Genomic DNA, 22,056 nt, shown 5'->3' with positions numbered 1-22,056 from the left:
CGTGGGCCCCCTGTCTCGTGGGCCCCCTAGCAGACCTCCGGTGCCCCTCTTTTTCTATATGAAGTCTTTTGCCCTAGAAAAATCAGAAGAAAGCTTTCGGGATGAAGCGCTGCCGTCTCGAGGCGGAACCATGGAGGACCCAATCTAGGGCTGTGGCGGAGCTATTCTGCCAAGGAAACATCCCTCCAGGAGGGGTAAATCATCACCATCGTCATCACCATCGATCCTCTCATCGGGAGGGGGTCAATCTCCATCAACATCTTCACCAGCACCATCTCATCTCAAACCCTAGTTCATCTCTTGTATCCAATCTTTGTCTCAAAACCTCAGATTGGTACCTCTGGGTTGCTAATAGTGTTGATTACTCCTTGTAGTTGATGCTAGCTGGTTTACTTGGTCGAAGATCATATGTTCAGATCCTTTATGCGTATTAATACCCCTCTGATTATGAACATGAATATTATTTGTGAGTAGTTACATTTGTTCCTGAGGACATGGGAGAAGCCTTGCTATAAGTAGTCATGTGAATTTGGTATTTGTTTGATATTTTGATGAGATGTATGTTGTTTCTCCTCTAGTGGTGTCGTGTGAATGTCGAATACATGACACTTCACCATTATTTGGGCCTAGGGGAAGGCATTGGGGAGTAAGAAGTAGATGATGGGTTGCTAGAGTGACAGAAGCTTAAACCCTAGATTATGCGTTGCTTCAAAAGGGGCAGATTTGGATCCATATGTTTCATGCTATGCTTAGCTTTACCTTAATACTTCTTTTGTAGTTGCGGATGCTTGCAAGAGGGGTTAATCATAAGTGGGATGCTTGTCCAGGGAAGGGAAGTACCCAAGCACCGGTCCACCCACATATCAAATTATCAAAGTACTGAACGCGAATCATATGAGCGTGATGAAAACTAGCTTGATGATAATTTCCATGAGTCCTCAGGAGCGTTTTCCTTTATGTAAGAGTTTGTCTAGGATTGGCCTTTGCTACAAAAAGGATTAGGCCATGTTACTGCACCTTATTTACTTTTATTACTTGTTACCCGTTACAAATTACCTTATCACAAAAGTATCTGTTACCGGCGGAGCTGTTCTGCCAGGGAAACATCCCTCCGTGAGGGGGAAATCATCACCATCGTCATCACCATCGATCCTCAAATCGGGAGGGGGTCAATCTCCATCAACATCTTCACCAGCACCATCTCCTCTCAAACCCTAGTTCATCTCTTGTATCCAATCTTTGTCTCAAAACCTCAGATTGGTACCTGTGGGTTGCTAGTAGTGTTGATTACTCCTTGTAGTTGATGCTAGTTGGTTTATTTGGTGGAAGATCATATGTTTAGATCCTTTTTGCATATTAATACCCCTCTGATTATGAACATGAATATGATTTGTGAGTAGTTACGTTTGTTCCTGAGGACATGGGAGAAGTCTTGCTATAAGTAGTCATGTGAATTTGGTATTCGTTTAATATTTTCATGAGATGTATGTTGTCTCTCCTCTAGTGGTGTCATGTGAACATCGACTACATGACACTTCACCATTATTTGGGCCTAGGGGAAGGCATTGGGAAGTAATAAGTAGATGATGGGTTGCTAGAGTGACAGAAGCTTAAACCCTAGTTTATGCGTTGCTTCATAAGGGGCTGATTTGGATCCATATGTTTCATGCTATCGTTAGGTTTACCTTAATACTTCTTTTGTAGTTGCGGATGCTTGCAAGAGGGGTTAATCATAAGTGGGATGCTTGTCCAAGAAAGGGCAGTACCCAAGCACCGGTCCACCCACATATCAAATTATCAAAGTAACGAACGCAAATCATATGAGCGTGATGAAAACTAGCTTGATGATAATTCCCATGTGTCCTCAGGATTGCTTTACTTTATATAAGAGTTTGTCCGGTCTTGTCCTTTGCTACAAAAAGGATTGGGCCACCTTGATGCACCTTGTTTACTTTTATTACTTGTTACCCGTTACGAATTACCTTATCACAAAACTATCTGTTACTGAAAATTTCAGTGCTTGCAGAGAATACCTTACTGAAAACCTCTTGTCATTTCCTTCTGCTCCTCATTGGGTTTGACACTCTTACTTATCGAAAGGACTATGATATATCCCCTACAATTGTGGGTCATCAAACACTACCGCCGAGGGAAAGGGGGAGTCGGAAAAGTCAAGTACCTCGTTGGGGTACTCGTCGGCCCTGGGCACATCGAAGATGCGCAGTGCGGCGAAGGAGGCGGTGAGCACGTCCATGACGTTGTGCGCCATCATGACGGGCTCGACGGAGTCGGAGAGGAGCCTCGTCTAGAGCATGCTTCCGGCCAGGACCTCGAGCTGCCCCACGGTGGGCGCCAATTGTCATGGTGGGCACATGGTAGATGCCAAGGGATGGCTAAAGAGAGGAGGAGGCTCGAGGGCACTGGTGGGCTCCAGAGGTGAGGTCGGCATGAGCGAGCGTGGGACGCAAGACATACCTAGATTCGGAGCTCTCCAGAGAGATAACACCCCTAGTCCCGCCGAGTGTGGTTTATGTGTAACAGTATAGAGTTGCTCCTAGAGCTGTATGGAGGAAGAAGAAGGAAGGCAGGCTAAGGGTTAGGCTGCTCCTTCTCCTGGTGCGTATGTGTGGCTAGTCTGGTGTGTGAGTGTGTCTCTGATCATCATCGTTCTCGTCGCGACCGTATGCATGAGAGCTCCTGGGAGGTTTTATAGGCCAACCCCCTGGGGTACAATGGTAATGTTACAAGGCCATGGGGTCGGGATGTCATCGTCCGGGAGGCAGGCGCTGGGACCCGCTGGGTGTCAGGGCTCACAGGATTCTCCGAGCGTGGGCCCCGTGTGCCTAGGGGCACTGTTCGCCGTCTTGTCGTTCATCAGGGAGTGGCCGGGTTGAGCCTGCTACAGTGGCGCTCCGTCAGGTCGCTACTTGCTGGCATCAGCAGTGACGTCGGGTGCACTGTAGCCACGTCGTCCTGGGTTAGCGGGTAGGTGGGACATTGTTGCCACGCCCCGGCTGACCAGAGGCATGGGAGGGGCACTGTTGCTTTGCTCGTCCTTGAGTGAAGACTCATCCCATCGTACGACCGGGATGGGACGGGAGCTGACCCGCGGCCAGGTTGAGGAACACGCCAAAGGGGGAGCTGGCTTGTTGGGGAAGTCTTGGTGTGCCGAGTTCGGCTGTCTTGTGGCAGCCGTTGGGGCCGGGTTGAGGAGTTTGGCTGGGTTGAGGGGGTTGGCCGGGTTGAGCAACCCGGCAACGCGTGATCCGACTTGAGGGGAGTTGTTGGCCTCGTTGTTTTTGTAAAGGATCCGAGTTTCGTTGCCTACCTAGGGTTCATCCCCCCGACAGGTAACAAAACCCAAGTTGGATACTTTTGAGTATTCAGCTCAAAGTGCTATATTCTTGATAAGCATCATGGTAATAAATTTGCTCGTAAATCTCATGAGGGTTTCCTACTTGGTTGTGGCTCAAACTCTCATACTTACCGTGTCTACAACAATTTCACCCGAAAGGTTGAAGAGACGGTAGATGTGAAGTTTGATGAATCTAACGGCTCGCAAGTAGAGCAATTGCTAATTGATGTAGGAGACAAAGACCCTTCGGAAGCAGTCCAAGACTTGTCTATTGGCAAGATTCGTCCAACGGAGGTGAAGGAGAGTACCTCATCCATCCAAGTGGAAGCTTCTACCTCACGACAAGGTGAACCAAGAGTTGACATGGAAGCATCCACAAGTGGGACACGCCAAGATGAAGAAAACGAGGAAGTACACCAAGATGAACCTCATCAACCTCCTTCTCCACCTAGACAAGAGAACGACAACATCAACAATGAAGAAAATCAAGAACAAGAACGAGATGATGAAGAAGATGTTCCACCCCGACCCAAACAAAAGCTCTCACGAGTTAGAGCAAGAGTCACAAGAGACCATCCCATCGAGCAAATCTTCAATGATATCCAAACTGGGAGAATCACTCACTCTAAAACTCGTTGGCTAATTTTTGTGAACATTATTCATTCATCTCTAGCATTAAACCTATGAAGGATGAAGAAGCATTGGAAGATCCGGATTGGATAAATGCCATGCATGAAGAGCTACACAACTTTGAGAGAAACTAGTGTGGACATTGGTCGAGAAGCCCGACAACAACCACAACATCATCGGTACCAAATGGGTGTTTCGCAACAAGCAAGACGAAGATGGACAAGTCCTTCGCAACAAAGCACGTCTCGTCTCCCAAGGCTACACTCAAGTCGAAGGTATGGACTATGGTGAGACATATGCCCCCGTTGCTAGACTTGAGTCCATCTGCATCTTACTTGCCTATGCTAATCAGCATGATATCACCTTGTACCAAATGGACAATTAAAGTGCTTTTCTAAATGGTGAAATTAAGGAGGAATTTTATGTTAAACAACCTCCTAGCTTTATTAATCCTAAGAAACCCGACCATGTTTACAAACTTCACAAAGCTTTTTACGGTCTTAAACAAGCTCCTAGAGCATGGTATAAATGCTTGACCAAGTTCCTTATTGGAAAAGGCTTTGAGATTGGAAAGATAGATTCTACTCTTTTTACTAAAAGGGTAAATGGTGAATTATTTGTGTGCCAAATTTATGTTGATGATATCATATTTGGTTCAACTAACCCGAATTTTAGTGAAAAGTTTGGAAAGCTAATGTCGGAGAAGTTTGAGATGTCTATGATGAGTGAACTCAAGTTCTTTATTGGTTTGCAAATCAAGCAAACTAAGGAGGGTACTTTTGTTTCCCAAAAAAAGTACACCAAGGACTTATTCAAGAAGTTCAACATGCAAGAATGCAAAGGTATGAAAACACCCATGCCTACTAGTGGACATCTTGACTTGACTAAGGATGGCAAATCGGTTGACCAAAAGGTTTACCGCTCTATGATTGGTTCATTATTATATCTATGTGCCTCCCGTCCCGATATTATGCTAAGTGTTTGCATGTGTGCACGATATCAAGCGGCCCCCAAAGAATGTCATCTTAAGGATGTAAAAAGGATAGTGAGATACTTAATTCATACACCAAATTTTGGCATTTGGTATCCTAAGAGGTCTTCTTTTGACCTTCTTGGCTACTCCGATTTGGACTATGCCAGTGACAAGGTTGATGGAAAGTCCACTATTTCTTGTCAATTACTTGGTAAATCTCTAATACATCTCCAATGTATCAATAATTTTTTATTGTTCCATGCTATTATATCATCTGCTTTGGATGTTTAATGGGCATTAGTATGCTCTTTTATATTATTTTTGGACTAACCTATTAACCGGAGGCCTAGTGCCAGTTTCTGTTTTTTTTGCCTATTTTAGAGTTTCACAGAAAAGGAATACCAAATGGAATCCAAACAGAATGAAACCTTCGCGATGATCTTTCTTGGACCGAAAGCAAACTAGAAGACTTGGAGTTGAAGTTTGGAACGCCACGAGGCGGCCATGAGGCAGGAGGGTGCGTCCCCACCCTCGTGGGCCCCTCGTAGCTCAACCGACATACTTCTTCCACCTATATATACACTTATACCCTAGATCGATCGTAGAGAGCCACGAAACCACTTTTCCACCGCTGCAACCTTATGTACCCGTTAGATCCCATCTTGGGGCCTCTTCCGGCAATCTGCAGGAGGGGGAATCGATCACGGAGGGCTTCTACATCAACACCATAGCCTCTCCGATGAAGCGTGAGTAGTTTACCACAGACCTTCGGGTCCATAGTTATTAGCTAGATGGCTTCCTCTCTCTCTTTGATTCTCAATACAAAGTTCTCCTCGATGTTCTTGGAGATCTATTTGATGTAATACTCTTTTGAGGTGTGTTGGCCGAGATCCGATGAATTGTGGGTTTATGAACAAGATTATCTATGAATATTATTTGGTTCTTCTCTGAATTCTTATATGCATGACTTGGTATCTTTGCAAGTCTCTTTGAATTATCGGTTTAGTTTGGACTATTAATTGATCTTTCTTGCAATGGGAGAAGTGCTTAGCTTTGGGTTCAATCTTGCGGTGTCCTTTCCCAGTGATAGTAGGGGCAGCAACGCACGTATTGGGTTGTTGCCATCGAGGATAAAAAGATGGGGTTTATATCATATTGTTTAAGTTTATCCCTGTACATCATGTCATCTTGCTTAAAGTGTTACTCTGTTCTTATGAACTTAATACTCTAGATGCATGCCGGATAGCGGTCGATGTGTGGAGTAATAGTACTAGATGCAGAATTGTTTCGATCTACTTGACACGGACGTGATGCCTATATTCATGATCATTGCCTTAGATATTCTCATAACTATGCACTTTTCTATCAATTGCTCGGCAGTAATTTGTTCACCCACCGTAATACATGCAATCTTGAGAGAAGCCACTAGTGAAACCTATGGCCCTCGGGCCTCTTTCTTTTTATATTTCATCTCTTTTATTTACATCGCATCTCGCTTACTATTTTGCAATCTTTACTTTCCAATCTATACAACAAAAATACCAAAAATACTTACTTTACTATCTTTATTAGATCTCACTTTTGCGAGTGACCGTGAAGGGATTGACAACCCCTTTATCGTGTTGGTTGCAAGGTTCTTGATTGTTTGTGCAGGTACTAGGTGCGTTGTGCATTGTCTCCTACTGGATTGATACCTTGGTTCTCAAAAACTGAGGGAAATACTTATGCTACTTTGCTGCATCACCCTTTCCTCTTCAAGGGAAAACCAACGGATGCTCAAGAGGTAGCAAGAAGGATTTCTGGCGCCGTTGCCGGGGAGATCTACGCCAAGTCAAGACATACCAAGTACCCATCATAAAATCTTCTCCCTCGCATTACATTATTTTCCATTCTTCTCTCGTTTTCCTCTCCCCCACTTCTAAAACGATTTTCGAAAACCTTTGCGTTTTTCCGCCCCTCTTTCGTTTGTCTCTTTTCGCTTTCTTCTGGTGTGCCTATTTGCTTTGATGGCTTTGCAAAAAGGCGTTGATCCTCACCTTAGAAGGTTGGAAGAAATTGAAAACAATGTTAGAAGCTTTATGTCTTTGCAATTTGAGCATAATAATTTCTTCAGAAATGAGTTTAAAGAACAAAAGAGTTTTATGGAGTACACGAATAAAGAGCTCGATGATATGTCTAAAGAATTTTATGGTTTGAAATCTTAGTTTGCTCATCTTGAAAATTTAGTGGGCCAAATTTCGGATAAGCAAGCCACCTTAGTTAACAAGATGGCAGCTAAACCGTAAGATCTACATGATAATAATGATGAAGATATAAAAGTGATTGATGTGACTCCTATTAAATCTTTGTTTTCCAATATGAATGTTGATAAAGATGGGACTAGAGATGAGTCAACTTTAGTTAAAAGGCGTCCCAATGATTCGGAGTTTTTAGATCTTGATGCAAAAATTGATAAAAGTGGGATTGAAGAGGTAAAAACTTTACATAGCAATGAACCCACTATTTTGGATTTCAAGGAATTTAAACATGATAATTGCTCTTTGATAGATTGTATTTCCTTGTTGCAATATGTGTTAAATTCTCCTCATGCTTATAATCAAAATAAAGCTTTTACTAAACATATCCCTCGAAAACTTTATGATGAGTGGGAACCTACTATTAAAATTAAGGTTAAAGATTATGAATGCTATGCTTTACGTGATTTGGGTGCTAGTGTTTCCACGATTCAAAAAACTTTGTGTGATGTGCTAGGTTTCCGTGAATTTGATGATTGTTTAAATTTGCATCCTGTGGATTCCACCATTAAGAATCCTATGGGAAGGATTAATGATGTTCTTATTGTTGCAAATAGGAATTATGTGCCCATAGATTTTATTGTTCTTGATATAGATTGCAATCCTACATGTCCTATTATTCTTGGTAGACCTTTCCTTAGAACGATTGGTGCAATTATTGACATGAAAGAAGGAAATATTAGATTCCAATTCCCATTAAGGAAAGGCATGAGACACTTTCCTAGGAAGAAAATTAAATTCCCATATGAATCTATTATGAGAGCCACTTATGGATTGCATACCAAAGATGGCAATACCTAGATCTATTGTTGTTTTTATGCCTAGCTAGGGGCATTAAACGATTGCGCTTGTTGGGAGGCCACCCGATTTTATTTTTGTACTTTACTTTTTGTTCCTGTTTAGTAATAAATAATTCATCTAGCCTCTGTTATGATTGTGTTTTTATGTTTTGATTAGTGTTTGTGCCAACTAAATCCTTTAGGATCTTCTTGGGTGATTGTTGTTTGATCTTGCTGATAAAAATACAAAGTATGCGCTCACGAAAATAATTTTCATTTTTTCTAAAGAACGATAGAGTACCAACTCCAACTGAAGTAGATCAATATAAAAATTTTCCTGGTCGCCTTAATTTTTCAGAATTTTTGGACTTACAGAAGTATTCGAAACCTCCATATTGCTACAGACTGTTCTGTTTTTGACATATTCTATTTTTCACATGTTGTTTGCTTATTTTGATGAATCTATGGCTAGTATCGAAGGGTATGAACCATAGAGAAGTTGGAATATAGTAGGTTTAACACCAATATAAATAAAGAATGAGTTCATTATAGTACATTAAAGTGGTGGTTTATTTTCTTATACTAACAGAGCTCATGAGATTTTCTGTTGAAGTTTTGTGTTGTGAAGTTTTCAAGTTTTTGGGTAAAGATTTGATGGATTTTGGAATAAGGAGTGGGAAGAGCCTAAGCTTGGGGATGCCGAAGGCACCCAAGGTAAAATTCAAGGACAACCAAAAGTCTAAGCTTGGGGATGCCTCGGAAGGCATCCCCTCTTTCGTCTTCGTCCATCGGTAACTTTACTTGATGCTATATTTTTATTCACCACATGATATGTGTTTTGCTTGGAGCGGCTTGTATGATTTGAGTCTTTGCTTTTTAGTTTACCACAATCATCCTTGCTGTACACACCTTTTGGGAGATACACGCATGAATCGGAATTTATTAGAATACTCTATGTGCTTCACTTATATCTTTTGAGCTAGATAATTTTGCTCTAGTGCTTCAGTTATACCTTTTTAGAGCACGGTGGTGGTTTTATATATACCTACTATTAAAGGGAATAGGTATTCTTGGTTTGGTTTAGTCCTTTTCGTTTGGTTTACACACGTTAAGCGATCTGGGCCAGGTACTTCTATGTTGATGGGCCTTTTATGGGCTTTTATAGAGACCGTGAAAAATAATTGGGTCTAAATAAACCAACATTGTGGGAATTGAACAAAGGACCTATGCGCCTTTCTATTTAGTAATCCCAATTCACTCTAAATATACGAGTGGCAGTCATCATGTTTAGGGTGAGCTAAGCGAATGAGCTAATAAAGGAAGGATTATGGGCCTAAATAGAATATTTAAACGGATGTGGATAATTAAAGAAAGGATTATGGGTAAACCGGTGGAATAACTAAAAGAAAGATTGTGGTATTAATAAATTCTACATGAAGGATTTGAGGTACTACCTCCGTTTCGGTGTATGAGTCATTCGTGTACTTCTAGGTCATCGATTTGAGGAATTAAATATGTGTTATATGTCATGAAAAGTATATCACTAGATTTCTACACGGATGTAGTTTCTAAATATATATTTTTTGTCATATATAGGCTGTGAGACATTATGCTTGCACAAAACATCATTTTTTCCCGTTGCAATGCATGAGCATATGTGCTAGTTTTTATAGAAATTATTGATCTCTCATGCTTCACTTATATTATTTTGAGAGTCTTTTAGAACAAAATGGTAATTTGCTTTGGCTATAAAATTAGTCCTAATATGATGGGCATCCAAGATGGGTATAATAAAAACTTTCATATAAAGTACATTGAATATTATGAGAAGTTTGATTCCTTATTATTGTTTTGACATATGAAGATGGTGATATTAGAGTAAAGCTAGGTGAGTAGTTGTGAATTTGAGAGATACTTGTGTTAAAGTTTGTGATTCCCGTAGCATGCACGTATGGTGAAGCATTATGTGATGAAGTCGGCGCGTGATTTATTTTTTGATTGTCTTCCTTATGAGTGGCGGTCGGGGACGAGCGATGGTCTTTTCCTAGCAATCTATCCCCCTAGGATCATGCGCGTAGTACTTCGTCTCAATAACTAATAGATTTTTGCAATAAGTATGTGAGTTCTTTATGACTAATGTTGAGTCCATGGATTATACGCACTCTCACCCTTCCACCGTTGCTAGCCTCTCTAGTCCCGCACAACTTTCGCCGGTACCATAAACCCACCATTTACCTTCCTCAAAAAAGCCACCATACCTACCTATTATGTCATTTCCATAGCCATTCCGAGATATATTGCCATGCAACTTTCCACCGTTCCATTTATTCTGACACGCTTCATCATTGTCATATTGCTTTGCATGATCATGTAGTTGACATCGTATTTGTGGCAAAGCCACCATTCATAATTTTCATACATGTCACTCTCGAATCATTGCACATCCCGGTACACTGCCGAAGGCATTCACATAGAGTCATATTTTTTCTAAGTATCGAGTTGTAATTCTTGACTTGTAAGTAAATAAAAGTGTGATGATCATCATTATTAGAGCATTGTCCCATGTGAGGAAAGGATGATGGAGACTATGATTCCCCCACAAGTTGGGATGAGACTCCGGACGAAAAAAAGAGAAAAGGCCCAAATAAAAAAAAAGAGAAAAAGAGAGAAGGGGCAATGCTACTATCCTTTTTCCACACTTGTGCTTCAAAGTAGTGATACGTCTCCAATTTTTGATTGTTCCATGCTATTATATTATCAACCTTGGATGTTTTATATGCATTTATATGCTATTTTATATGATTTTTGGGACTAACCTGTTAACCTAGAGCCCAGTGCCAGTTTTTGTTTTTTTTTCTTGTTATAGAGTATCACAGAAAAGGAAAATCAAACGGAGTCCAACTAACCTGAAACTTCGTGGAACTTATTTTTGGACCAGAAGAAGCCCACGGAGTATTGGAGATGGACCAGAAGAGTCCGGGGCTGCCCACGAGGGTGGGGGGCACGCCCACCCCCCCTGGGCGCGCCCCCTGCCTCGTGGACAGCCCGGAGATCCACCGATGTACTTCTTCCTCCTATATATACCCATATACCCTAAAAACTTCGAGGAGCAGAATAGACCGGGAGTTCCGCCACCAGAAGCCTCCGTAGCCACCGAAAGCCAATCTAGACCCGTTCCGGCACCCTGTCGGAGGGGGAATCCCTCTCCGGTGGCCATCTTCATCATCCCAGTACTCTCCATGATGAGGAGGGAGTAGTTCTCCCTCGGGGCTGAGGGTATGTACCAGTAGCTACGTGTTTGATCTCTCTCTCGTGTTCTTGAGGTGGTACAATCTTGATGTATCGCGAGCTTTGCTATTATATTTGGATCCTATGATGTTTCTCCCCTCTACTCTCTTGTAATGGATTGAGTTTTTCCTTTGTAGTTATCTTATCGGATTGAGTCTTCAAGGGTTTGAGAACACTTGATGTGTGTCTTGCTTGGGATACCCGTGGTGACAATGGGGTATTCTATTGATCCACTTGATGTATGTTTTGGTGATCAACTTGCGGGTTCCGCCCATGAACCTATGCATAGGGGTTGGCACACGTTTTTGTCTTGACTTTCCGGTGGAATCTTTGGGGCACGCTTTGAAGTACTTTGTGTTGGTTTGAATAGATGAATCTGAGATTGTGTGATGCATATCGTATAATCATACCCACATATACTTGAGGTGACGTTGGAGTATCTAGGTGACATTAGGGTTTTGGTTGATTTGTGTCTTAAGGTGTTATTCTAGTACGAACTCTAGGATAGATTAAACGGAAAGAATAGCTTCATGTTATTTTACTACAGACTCTTGAATAGATCGATCAGAATGGATAACTTTGAGGTGGTTTCGTACCCTACCATAATCTCTTCGTTTGTTCTCCGCTATTAGTGACTTTGGAGTGACTCTTTGTTGCATGTTGAGGAATAGTTATGTGATCCAATTATGTTATTATTGTTGAGAGAACTTGCACTAGTGAAAGTATGAACCCTAGGCCTTGTTTCAACGCATTGCGATACCGTTTGTGTTCACTTTTATCATTAGTTACGTTGCTGTTTTTATATTTTCAGATTACAAAAACCTTTATCTACCATCCATATACCACTTGTATCACCATCTCTTCGCCGAACTAGTGCACCTATACAATTTACCATTGTATTGGGTGTGTTGGGGACACAAGAGACTCTTTGTTATTTGGTTGTAGGGTTGCTTGAGAGAGACCATCTTCATCCTACGCCTCCCACGGATTGATAAACCTTAGGTCATCCACTTGAGGGAAATTTGCTACTGTCCTACAAACCTCTGCACTTGGAGGCCCAACAACGTCTACAAGAAGAAGGTTGTGTAGTAGACATCAAGTAGCACCATGATCTTCATGATAGAGAGTCACCTATTTTGTCATGTTCATATACTAGTGGAATTTTTCATTATAGAATTTGGCTTGTATATTCCAATGATGGTCTTCCTCAAAATGCCCTAGGTCTTCTTGAGCAAGCGAGTTGGATGCACACCCACTTAGTTTCTTTTTGAGCTTTCATACACTTATAGCTCTAGTGCATCCATTGCATGGCAATCCCTACTCACTCACATTTATATCTATTGATGGGCATCTCCATAGCCCTTTGATATGCCTAGTTGATGTGAGACTATCTTCTCCTTTTTGTCTTCTCCACAACCACCATTCTATTCCACCTATAGTGCTATGTCCATGGCTCACGCTCATGTATTGCGTGAAGATTGAAAAAGTTTGAGAACATCAAAAGTATGAAACAATTGCTTGGCTTGTCATCGGGGTTGTGCATGATTTAAATATTTTGTGTGATGTAAATAGAGCATAGCCAGACTATATGATTTTGTAGGGATAAATTTCTTCGGCCATGTTATTTTGAGAAGACATGATTACTTTGTTAGTATGATTGAAGTATTATTATTTTTATGTCAATACTAAACTTTTGTTTTGAATCTTTCGGATCTGAACATTCATGCCACAATAAATAAAATTACATTGATAATTATGTTAGGTTGCATTCCACATCAAAAATTCTGTTTTTATCATTTACCTACTCGAGGACGAGAAGGAATTAATCTTGGGGTTGCTTGATACGTCTCTAATGTATCTATAATTTTTGATTGTTTCATGATATTATATTATCTGTTTTGGATGTTTAATGGGCTTTAACATGCTCTTTTATATTATTTTTGGGACAAACCTATTAACTGGAGGCCTAGTGCCAGTTTTTGTTTTTTTGCCCATTTTAGAGTTTCACAGAAAAGGAATACCAAACGGAATGAAATCTTCGTGATGATCTTTCTTGGACCAAAAGCAAACCAGAAGACTTGGAGTTGAAGTCTGGAACGCCACGAGGCAGCCACAGGACAGGAGGGTGCCCCGGGGGGGGGGGGTAGGTGCGCCCCCACCCTCGTGGGCCCCTCGTAGTTCCACCAATGTACTTCTTCCGCCTATATATACTCTTATACCCTATATCAACCACTTTTCCACCACCGCAACCTTCTGTACCCGTGAGATCCCATCTTGGGGCCTCTTCCGACGATCTGCCGGAGGGGGAATCAATCACAGAGGGCTTCTACATAAACACCATAGCCTCTCCGATGAAGCGTGAGTAGTTTACCACAGACCTTCGGGTACATAGTTATTAGCTAGATGGATTCTTCTCTCTCTCTTTGATTCTCAATACAAAGTTCTCCTCGATGTTCTTGGAGATCTATTTGATGCAATACTCTTTTGCAGTGTGTTTGCCGAGATCCGATGAATTGTGGGTTTATGAACAAGATTATCTATGAATATTAATTGGTTTTCTATGAATTCTTGTATGCATGATTTGATATCTTTGCAAGTCTCTTCGAATTATCGGTTTAGTTTGGCCTACTAGATTGATCTTTCTTGCAATGGGAGAAGTGCTTAGCTTTGGGTTCAATCTTGCCGTGTCCTTTCCCAATGACATTAGGGGCAGCAAGGCACATATTGTATTGTTGCCATCGAGGATAAAAAGATGGGGTTTATATCATATTGTTTGAGTTTATCCCTCTACATCATGTCATCTTGCTTAAAGCGTTACTCTGTTCTTATGAACTTAATACTCTAGATGCATGCTGGATAGTGGTCGATGTGTGGAGTAATAGTAGTAGATGCAGAATTGTTTCGATCTACTTGACTCAGACATGATGCCTATATTCATGATCATTACCTTAGATATTCTCATAACTATGCCCTTTTCTATCAATTGCTCGGTTGTAATTTGTTCACCCACCGTAATACATGCTATCTTGAGAGAAGACACTAGTGAAACCTATGGCCCACGGGTCTCTTTCTTATTATATTGCATCTCTTTTATTTACATCGCATCTCATTTACTATTTTGCAATCTTTACTTTCCAATCTATACAACAAAAATACCAAAAATATTTACTTTACTATCTTTATTAGATCTCTCTTTTGCGAGTGACCTTGAAGGGATTGACAACCCCTTTATCGCGTTGGTTGCAAGGTTCTTGATTGTTTGTGCAGGTACTAGGTGACTTGTGCATTGTCTCCTACTGGATTGATACCTTGGTTCTCAAAAGCTGAGGTAAATACTTACGCTACTTTGCTGCATCACCCTTTCCTCTTCAAGGGAAAACCAACGCATGCTCAAGAGGTAGCAATCTCTTGTGTCTTGGTCCTCCAAGAAACAAAACTCAGTATCCTTATCCACCGCCGAAGCGGAATATATTGTCGCTAGTTCATGTTGTGCCCAATTACTTTGGATGACCTAAACTCTTAAAGATTATGGGATCTATGTGAAACATGTTCCATTGCTTTGTGAAAATGAAAGTTCCATTAAGATTTCTCACAATCCCGTGCAACATTCTCGAACTAAGCATATTGAAGTTCTTCATCATTTCATTCAAGATCATGTTGCAAAAGGGGATATTGATCTTAAGCATGTTCGTATCGATAAGCAATTAGCGGATATATTCACCAAACCGCTTGATGAGAAAGTATTTTGCCGTTTGAGAGGTGAATTGAACATCATTGATGCTTCAACACTACTAGGAAAAGGGCTATAGATGAAATTGACACTAATGGCGCACCAGAGAAGTGGTGCGCCACTACTATATACTAATGCCGCACCATGTGGTGATGCGCCATTAGTGTGGAAGACACTAATGGCGCACCAGGCACAAGGTGCGCCACTAGTAACAATTTTTTTTTCATTTTTCCAAACATACTAATGGCGCATCCAGGCAAAGTGCGCCATTAGTAGTTCTAACTAGTAATGGCGCACCAGCCGCAGAGTGCGCCACTACTGTATTTTTTTATTCTTTTTTTTTGCAAAACTACTAATGGCGCACCATTGCAAAGTGCGCCATTACTAGTTTAAACTAGTAATAGTGCACTATGCCATGGTGCGCCATTAGTATATATATATATATTTACTTTTTTTTGCAAAACTACTAATGGCGCACGGCCAGGAGGTGCGCCATTAGTATGTTGGGTTACTAATGGCGCATGGCTGTGTGGTGCGCCATTAGTAACCTGGGACCAGTTAGATATTTTGGACAGCCACACCTACACACTCACTTTCCCCACTTCATTCCCCCCACCTCCTTCTCCAAGCTTGTCGGCTGCCTCCTCCTCCTGACCTCATTTGCACCATAGATTCATCAAAATTAAGTGTTGAAATTACCTTTTTTTGATAGGTAAGTAAGGGGAAAGCTATCTTCATGTTGTAGATCTACTTTTTTTCTCCCTAGCTCGCTCCAACAATGTGCACATGAACTTTTTGTGGTCTAGCTAGATCTATGTATGTTTGTGGTGTTGCATATGTTTGTGGTGTTGCATATATGTTTGTGTTTGCAGGTACCGGTATTTGAAATGCGATAGTTGCCAATATTTTGCCGGAATGTTGATTCATTTCCGTTTCAGCAAGAATTTTGGCACTATGCATTCTTTTTGGTCCTATTTTTAGGGAAAGTCATGCCAAATTTTTTCTTGGTTCTAAAATATCGTTTTGCTCTACCCCGCAGGCGACCATGGTCCGCACGATGACCGAAGGCATCATGAATAGGTTTTTGATCTCCACGAAGGCCGAGATGCTTCAAAAGAACGAGACGGAGATAAGATGTCCGTGTCGAAGATGCAAGCTAAAGAGCCTTATTGCGGACCCGGATTCCGGACAGGTGCGGGACCACCTGCTCTTTCGTGGTTTCATGGATGGCTATCGGTGGCAAGGTGATGAAGATGACTATGAAGTCGTCCATGGGGGCCGGGAAAGAAATGAGGAAGGGCGGCAAGACAACCACCGCGGCTCGGGCGGGCGAGAACACGAAGAATCTCCAGGACATGATCACGACGGTGAAGTTGTAGATAGTCATCATGAAGAAGATGTCGGACATGATGATGAGGAAGATGACGGAGCAGACGAAGGGCATGATCATGAAGATGAAGATGCCGGCAGAGCAGACGACGATGGACCATCGATGGGCTGGGTGCAGGACCCTCATATTTAAGAGCTGCTTCTCAAGCAGACGGATAACACAAGAGCTGCCGCCCGAGAGAAAGCCAAGCTGGATCAACTGGAGATAGACGCGGTTACTCCATTGTATGAAGGATATAGACCCGAGGATACCCGCCTGAAAGTAACGCTCATGGCTTTGGAGATGAAGGTAAAACACAAAATGACCGACGCATGCTTCGACGAGAACATGTCATTCTGGCACGAACGTCTTCCCAAAGGGAACAAGTGCCCGACCAGTTTCGAGGAGGCAAAGAAAGTCGTGTGTCCTCTGGATTTAACGCACGTGAAGTACCATGTGTGCATGAACAATTACATCATTTATCAGGGCGAGCACGCTGAGTCTACCATATGTCCGGTGTGCGGCGTCAATCGATACAAGAAGAGGAAGAAAGCTCCTCGAAAAGTGGTGTGGTACTTTCCGATCACTCCTCGTTTGCAGCGGTATTTTGCGGACCCTAAGGTAGCAAAGCTCCTGCGTTGGCACGCGGATAGGGAGGAGAAGAAGCGAGAAGATGACGCAAATGATCCGAAGATAAATAAAAAAGACAAGATGCCGAGTCACCCTAAGGATGGGAGCCAGTGGAAAGCGTTGAACTTCGAACACCCATAATTTGGGAAGGATCCAAGGAACATCATGCTGGGCACGAGCACCGATGGAGTCAATCCGTTTGGCAGCCAGAGAAGCACGCGCAGCACTTGGCCTGTGTTTGTGTGGATGTACAACCTTCCCCCCTTGTTGTGCATGAAGAGGAAGTACATTCACATGAGTATGCTAATTGAAGGGCCGAAACAACCAGGGAACGACATCAATCTGTATCTGGGGCTGCTGAAAGAGGCGTTAGCCACGCTGTGGAAAACGCCAGCCAATACGTGGGACGCCGCAGAGAAAGAATAGTTCCCTATGAGAGCCGCACTGCTCACGACGGTGCACGACTATCTCGGTTATGGATATCTCGCGGGGCAGGTGGTCCACGGATTTTCTGGATGCGTCAGGTGCATGGATGACACAACTTATCGCCATCTAGATAGAGATCGAGGGTCTTCGAAAACCGTGTTCATGGGACATCGAAGGTGGCTTCGCGATGATGACCTGTGGAGGAAACGCAAGGATCTGTTCGATGGTGAAACCGAACCCCGAAGACGCCCGCGTACGAGGAGCGGCGAGGAAATAGACGGGCTGTTGAAAAATTGGAAAGATTGCCCACTGCCGGGAAAGAAGCAAAAGGCGCCAGAGCTGGGAAAGAAGCGAAAGGCGCCAGAGCCACTATTGAAGGTATGGAAAACGAGGTTTGTTTTCTGGGACTTGCCGTACTGGAAGATCCACCGTGTGCCTCACAGCCTTGATGCCATGCATATCACAAAGAACGTGTGCGAGAGTCTGCGTGGTACCCTGCTCAACATGCCAGAGAGGACCAAAGATGGCCGAAAGCAAGGGCAGACTTGAAATCAATGAGCATCAGGCAGGAGCTTCACGCTAATGATGATGATGATGATGATGATGATGATGATGATGATGATGACGACGATGATGAGGCGAAGCAGGACACAGAAAGTCGTCGCAAAGGCAAAAAGGCCAAGAAGACCGGAAATGACTACCCTCCCGCATGCTTCACTCTAAGTCAGAAGGAGATCAAGCAGTTTTTCACCTGCCTCGTAGGAGTAAAACTTCCTTACTGTCACGCAGGGAAGATAAGCAGATACCTAGACCCAGCGAAGCAAAAGTTCAGCAGGATGAAGTCTCACGACTGTCACGTGCTGATGACGCAGATACTTCCAATTGCAATCTGTGGGATCATGGATGCGCATGTCCGTGAAACGCTATTTGGCCTATGCAACTTTTTCGACGTCATCTCTCGGAAGTCGGTTGGCGTGAGGCAACTCAGAAGGCTACAGGAAGAGATCATGGTGATACTATGAGAGCTTGAGATGTACTTCCTGCCCGCATTCTTCGATGTTATGGTGCATCTGCTGGTCCATATCGTGGAGGATATCATCCAACTCGGGCCGACGTTCCTGCACAACATGATGCCATTCGAAAGGATGCATGGTGTCATCAAAGGATACGTTCGCAACATGTCACGTCCAGAGGGAAGTATAGCTAGGGGCTTTCTGATCGAAGTGTGCATCTCCTACTGCACGAATTATCTAGGCATCGAGAACCCCGTTGGTCTGCCCGTCAACAGGCACCTCGGCAGGCTCGCTGGATGGGGTCACCGTGAGGGTCGCCGCGAAATGCATGTCGACTTTGAGGGTCGACTCGCCGACTTTGAAAGAGCAAACCTAGTCGCGCTACAGCACATAGACGTGGTCGATCCTTGCTTGGTAGAGCACAAAACCTTTATTGAGAAGACGTACAATGACCGAGGCCAACAGAGGACGGACGGAGATATAATCAAAGAGCACAACTCATGTTTCACGCATTGGTTCAAGCAGAAGCTTCTGTCGTACCCTTTATATGAGGATTCTTCCGCGGAAGAACAACTCATATTCGCCTTGTCACAGGGCACCGAGCACAACCTGATGACCTATGATGCGTACGATATCAACGGCTACACATTCTACACCGAGGACAAGGACATGAAGAGCGATGGTTATCAGAACTCCTGGGTAACGATGGAATCCTACACCGATAACGACAAGGACAGATACTACGGAAGGATCGAGGAGATCTGGGAGTTGAGCTACGCTGGAGAGAAGGTCCCGATGTTCCATATCAGATGGGCTAAGAGCGTCCTAAAATAAGACCGGTATTTCACCACCATGGTTATACCCGAAGCCAAATCCAAGACCGCGGGCGCAAACGTCACCGTGAAAAATGAGCCATGGGTACCGGCTTCCCAAGTGGACCAATGCTTCTTCATTACCGACCCGTCAAAGCCCAGTCGTGTTGTCGTGAGGAGAGGCAAAAGGAAGATCATCGGAATGGATGGGGTAGCCAATGAGCAAGACTTCGACAAGTACGGTGACCCGAAGATCGAACATGACGACGACGATGAAGTAGCAGCATACACCACAAGAAGAAGCAGGACCACCCTACCTAAAGGACGTCCGTTCCACAGAAGAACTCCATTTGCGAAAAAGAAGGGCAAGAAGATTCTGAACAGATAGCTAGCTATGATCGATTGTATTTAAATCGTAGTCTTCATTTCTCGATTGTATTTCATGGGCACTTTTTGATATCATGAATATTTTTAAATTTCATTGGCACTTTTTGAATTCATGAGGACACTCGATCTCGACCTCCCTCCATCTCGATCTCGATTCCACCCACACCCTCCCCCGCTAGCTCCACCACCGCCAACGAGCACCCCCCGCACCCTCCCCCGCTCCACCGCCGCCGACGAGCACCCCCCGCACCCTCCCCTTCCGCCGCCGATGATATTTTCAAACAACACATTTGATGATATTTTTAAAAAACTTATTACTGTTTTTATAAAAAATTATTACTGTTTCATATTCATATTCATTTTCTAAAATATAATAATAATAAATTGTAGACTAAAATTGTTGTTAAACAACAATTATTACTGTTTTTATAAAAAAAATATTACTGTTTCATATTCATCCCGCCGCCCCGACCCTCAACGTCTTCGCCTTCCTCCTCGCCTTCGGCGCCGAGCAGTGATGCAGCACCATACGCCCCCCCGACCTTCCTCCTCCCCTTCCCCTCCTTCTCCTCCCCTTGCCCCCCGCCTGCGCCGGGGCTGACGTCCCCTTCTCTGTCTCACAGGGCAAGGTCTCCGGCGCCTCTACGACACCGACGCCTCCATCGTCTACGGCGTTTGTGCCTTCTTCCACCTTCGGTCACCGCGGCCTCACCGTCGATCCGCGTCACCTCGTCAACCCCGGCCCTGCACGAGCTCGCCATCGTCTTCCTCTCGGTGAGCTGCACCGGTTCCCCTTCCCCCCCCCCTTTCTGTTAACTGAACATTGTCAGGTTTAGGTTCTGTTAACTGAAAAAGTTTAGATTCAGAAGTTTGTTGAGGGTCATGTGAGCTTGTGTGGTGATTGTCTTGGTCCTTTTCATTTTTGTCATGGCATTCTTGAGGTGCTGATGTGTCTGAGGGCATGAACCATGATCAGGTTGAGTTCACATTTCATTAGATTAGATGGATTATCATGCCTTGTGTCCTGATAGTTGGATATTTGAGTATTATTGTCAACAGTAATAACTTTTACATGTTTGCATTGCTTCCAAGAGTAACAGTAGGTGCTTAGGACACCTTCAGGAGATCTACTCATCTCTAATCATGCTACTCAAGGATAGGAACCGTAGGCTTCTCTATATATATTTTTAGTGTCCTTTATTGGTGGTTCTATGATGTAGTCCAGATGAAACCAATTGCATGCATTGAGAAATAGAGTATTAAAACAGAACTTGACGTGGTTTTCCACTTAGCTATCTGAATTGAGAAAAACATAGCTTTTGCGGTCTCTGAGGCAAAACTTGCTACTTCATATACAACTAATACTACTACTAGAAAAGATACTACTCCATATGAGATTTTCATTTCCAATGAGTGATGTTTTTCCTAGTAGTAGAAATAACATAGAAACTTCTCTGATTTTATAAAGTTGTTCTTATATGGGTGAAACTTCACTTGTTTTTAGGCTAGTGCAGGGTGTTGCTTCTTCTGTATGGGCCAACTATGTCACAAATAAATTGTTCCTTCTTCTGTATTTGACAAGTAATGACTTGCAAAGATGATGATCATCTTGCTAGTTAATTTGCTGGGTTTTGTCTCCGACCATTGTGTCGTGATGAATTTGCAGGTACCCCGAGAGGCCCTTGAGTTTGCAGGAATGTCGATTAACTTTCGTTCCGGAAAATTTGGGTACTCCATATGTCCTATTTCGGCAAAGGTCATGCCAAAATTTTCCGTGAATTTTAGCATGACTTTGCTAAAAATAGGACATATGGGGTACTTGCGACTAATGCATGGGCCGGGGTATCTTAGTACTTAGTTAAGTAGGATCAACTGCCCCGCCATTCTTGCTGCATTAAACCATAGGTGGCAATAGAGCCAAGTGATTAGGCCCAACTTAGAATTCTCCTTAGCATCGATAAACCCTATGATAAACCCAACATAGGTGGCAATAGAGTCAAGTGATTAGTGCCAAGTGATTAGGCCCAACCTAGGGTGCCTCGGCATTGATAAACCCTAAATGATGAAAACTTAACTTGGCTTCTATAGGGTGCCTTGGGGTCGATGAGAACCTAAATGATGTACGCTTAGGCTTTTAGGGTGCCTCGGCGTCGACAAACCCTAAATGATAAAATCTTACCTTTTAGGATGCCTCGGTGTCGACAAACCCTAAATGATGAGACCATGATCTTGTTCCTTGACAATAACCAACTTTTTGACCAAACTTTTTTCCTATTTAGAGCGAAACATGGCCCACAACGATGAGGCCGGCGGTTCGGGCGGCAAGCAATTCTGGGAGCTGCCCCAGGAGTTGGAGGAAGAACCTCACCG

The sequence above is a fragment of the Triticum urartu genome, chromosome 5 (genome assembly GCF_003073215.2).
Source record: "Triticum urartu cultivar G1812 chromosome 5, Tu2.1, whole genome shotgun sequence".
NCBI lineage: Eukaryota > Viridiplantae > Streptophyta > Magnoliopsida > Poales > Poaceae > Triticum > Triticum urartu.
This window is presented reverse-complemented; position numbering follows the sequence as displayed.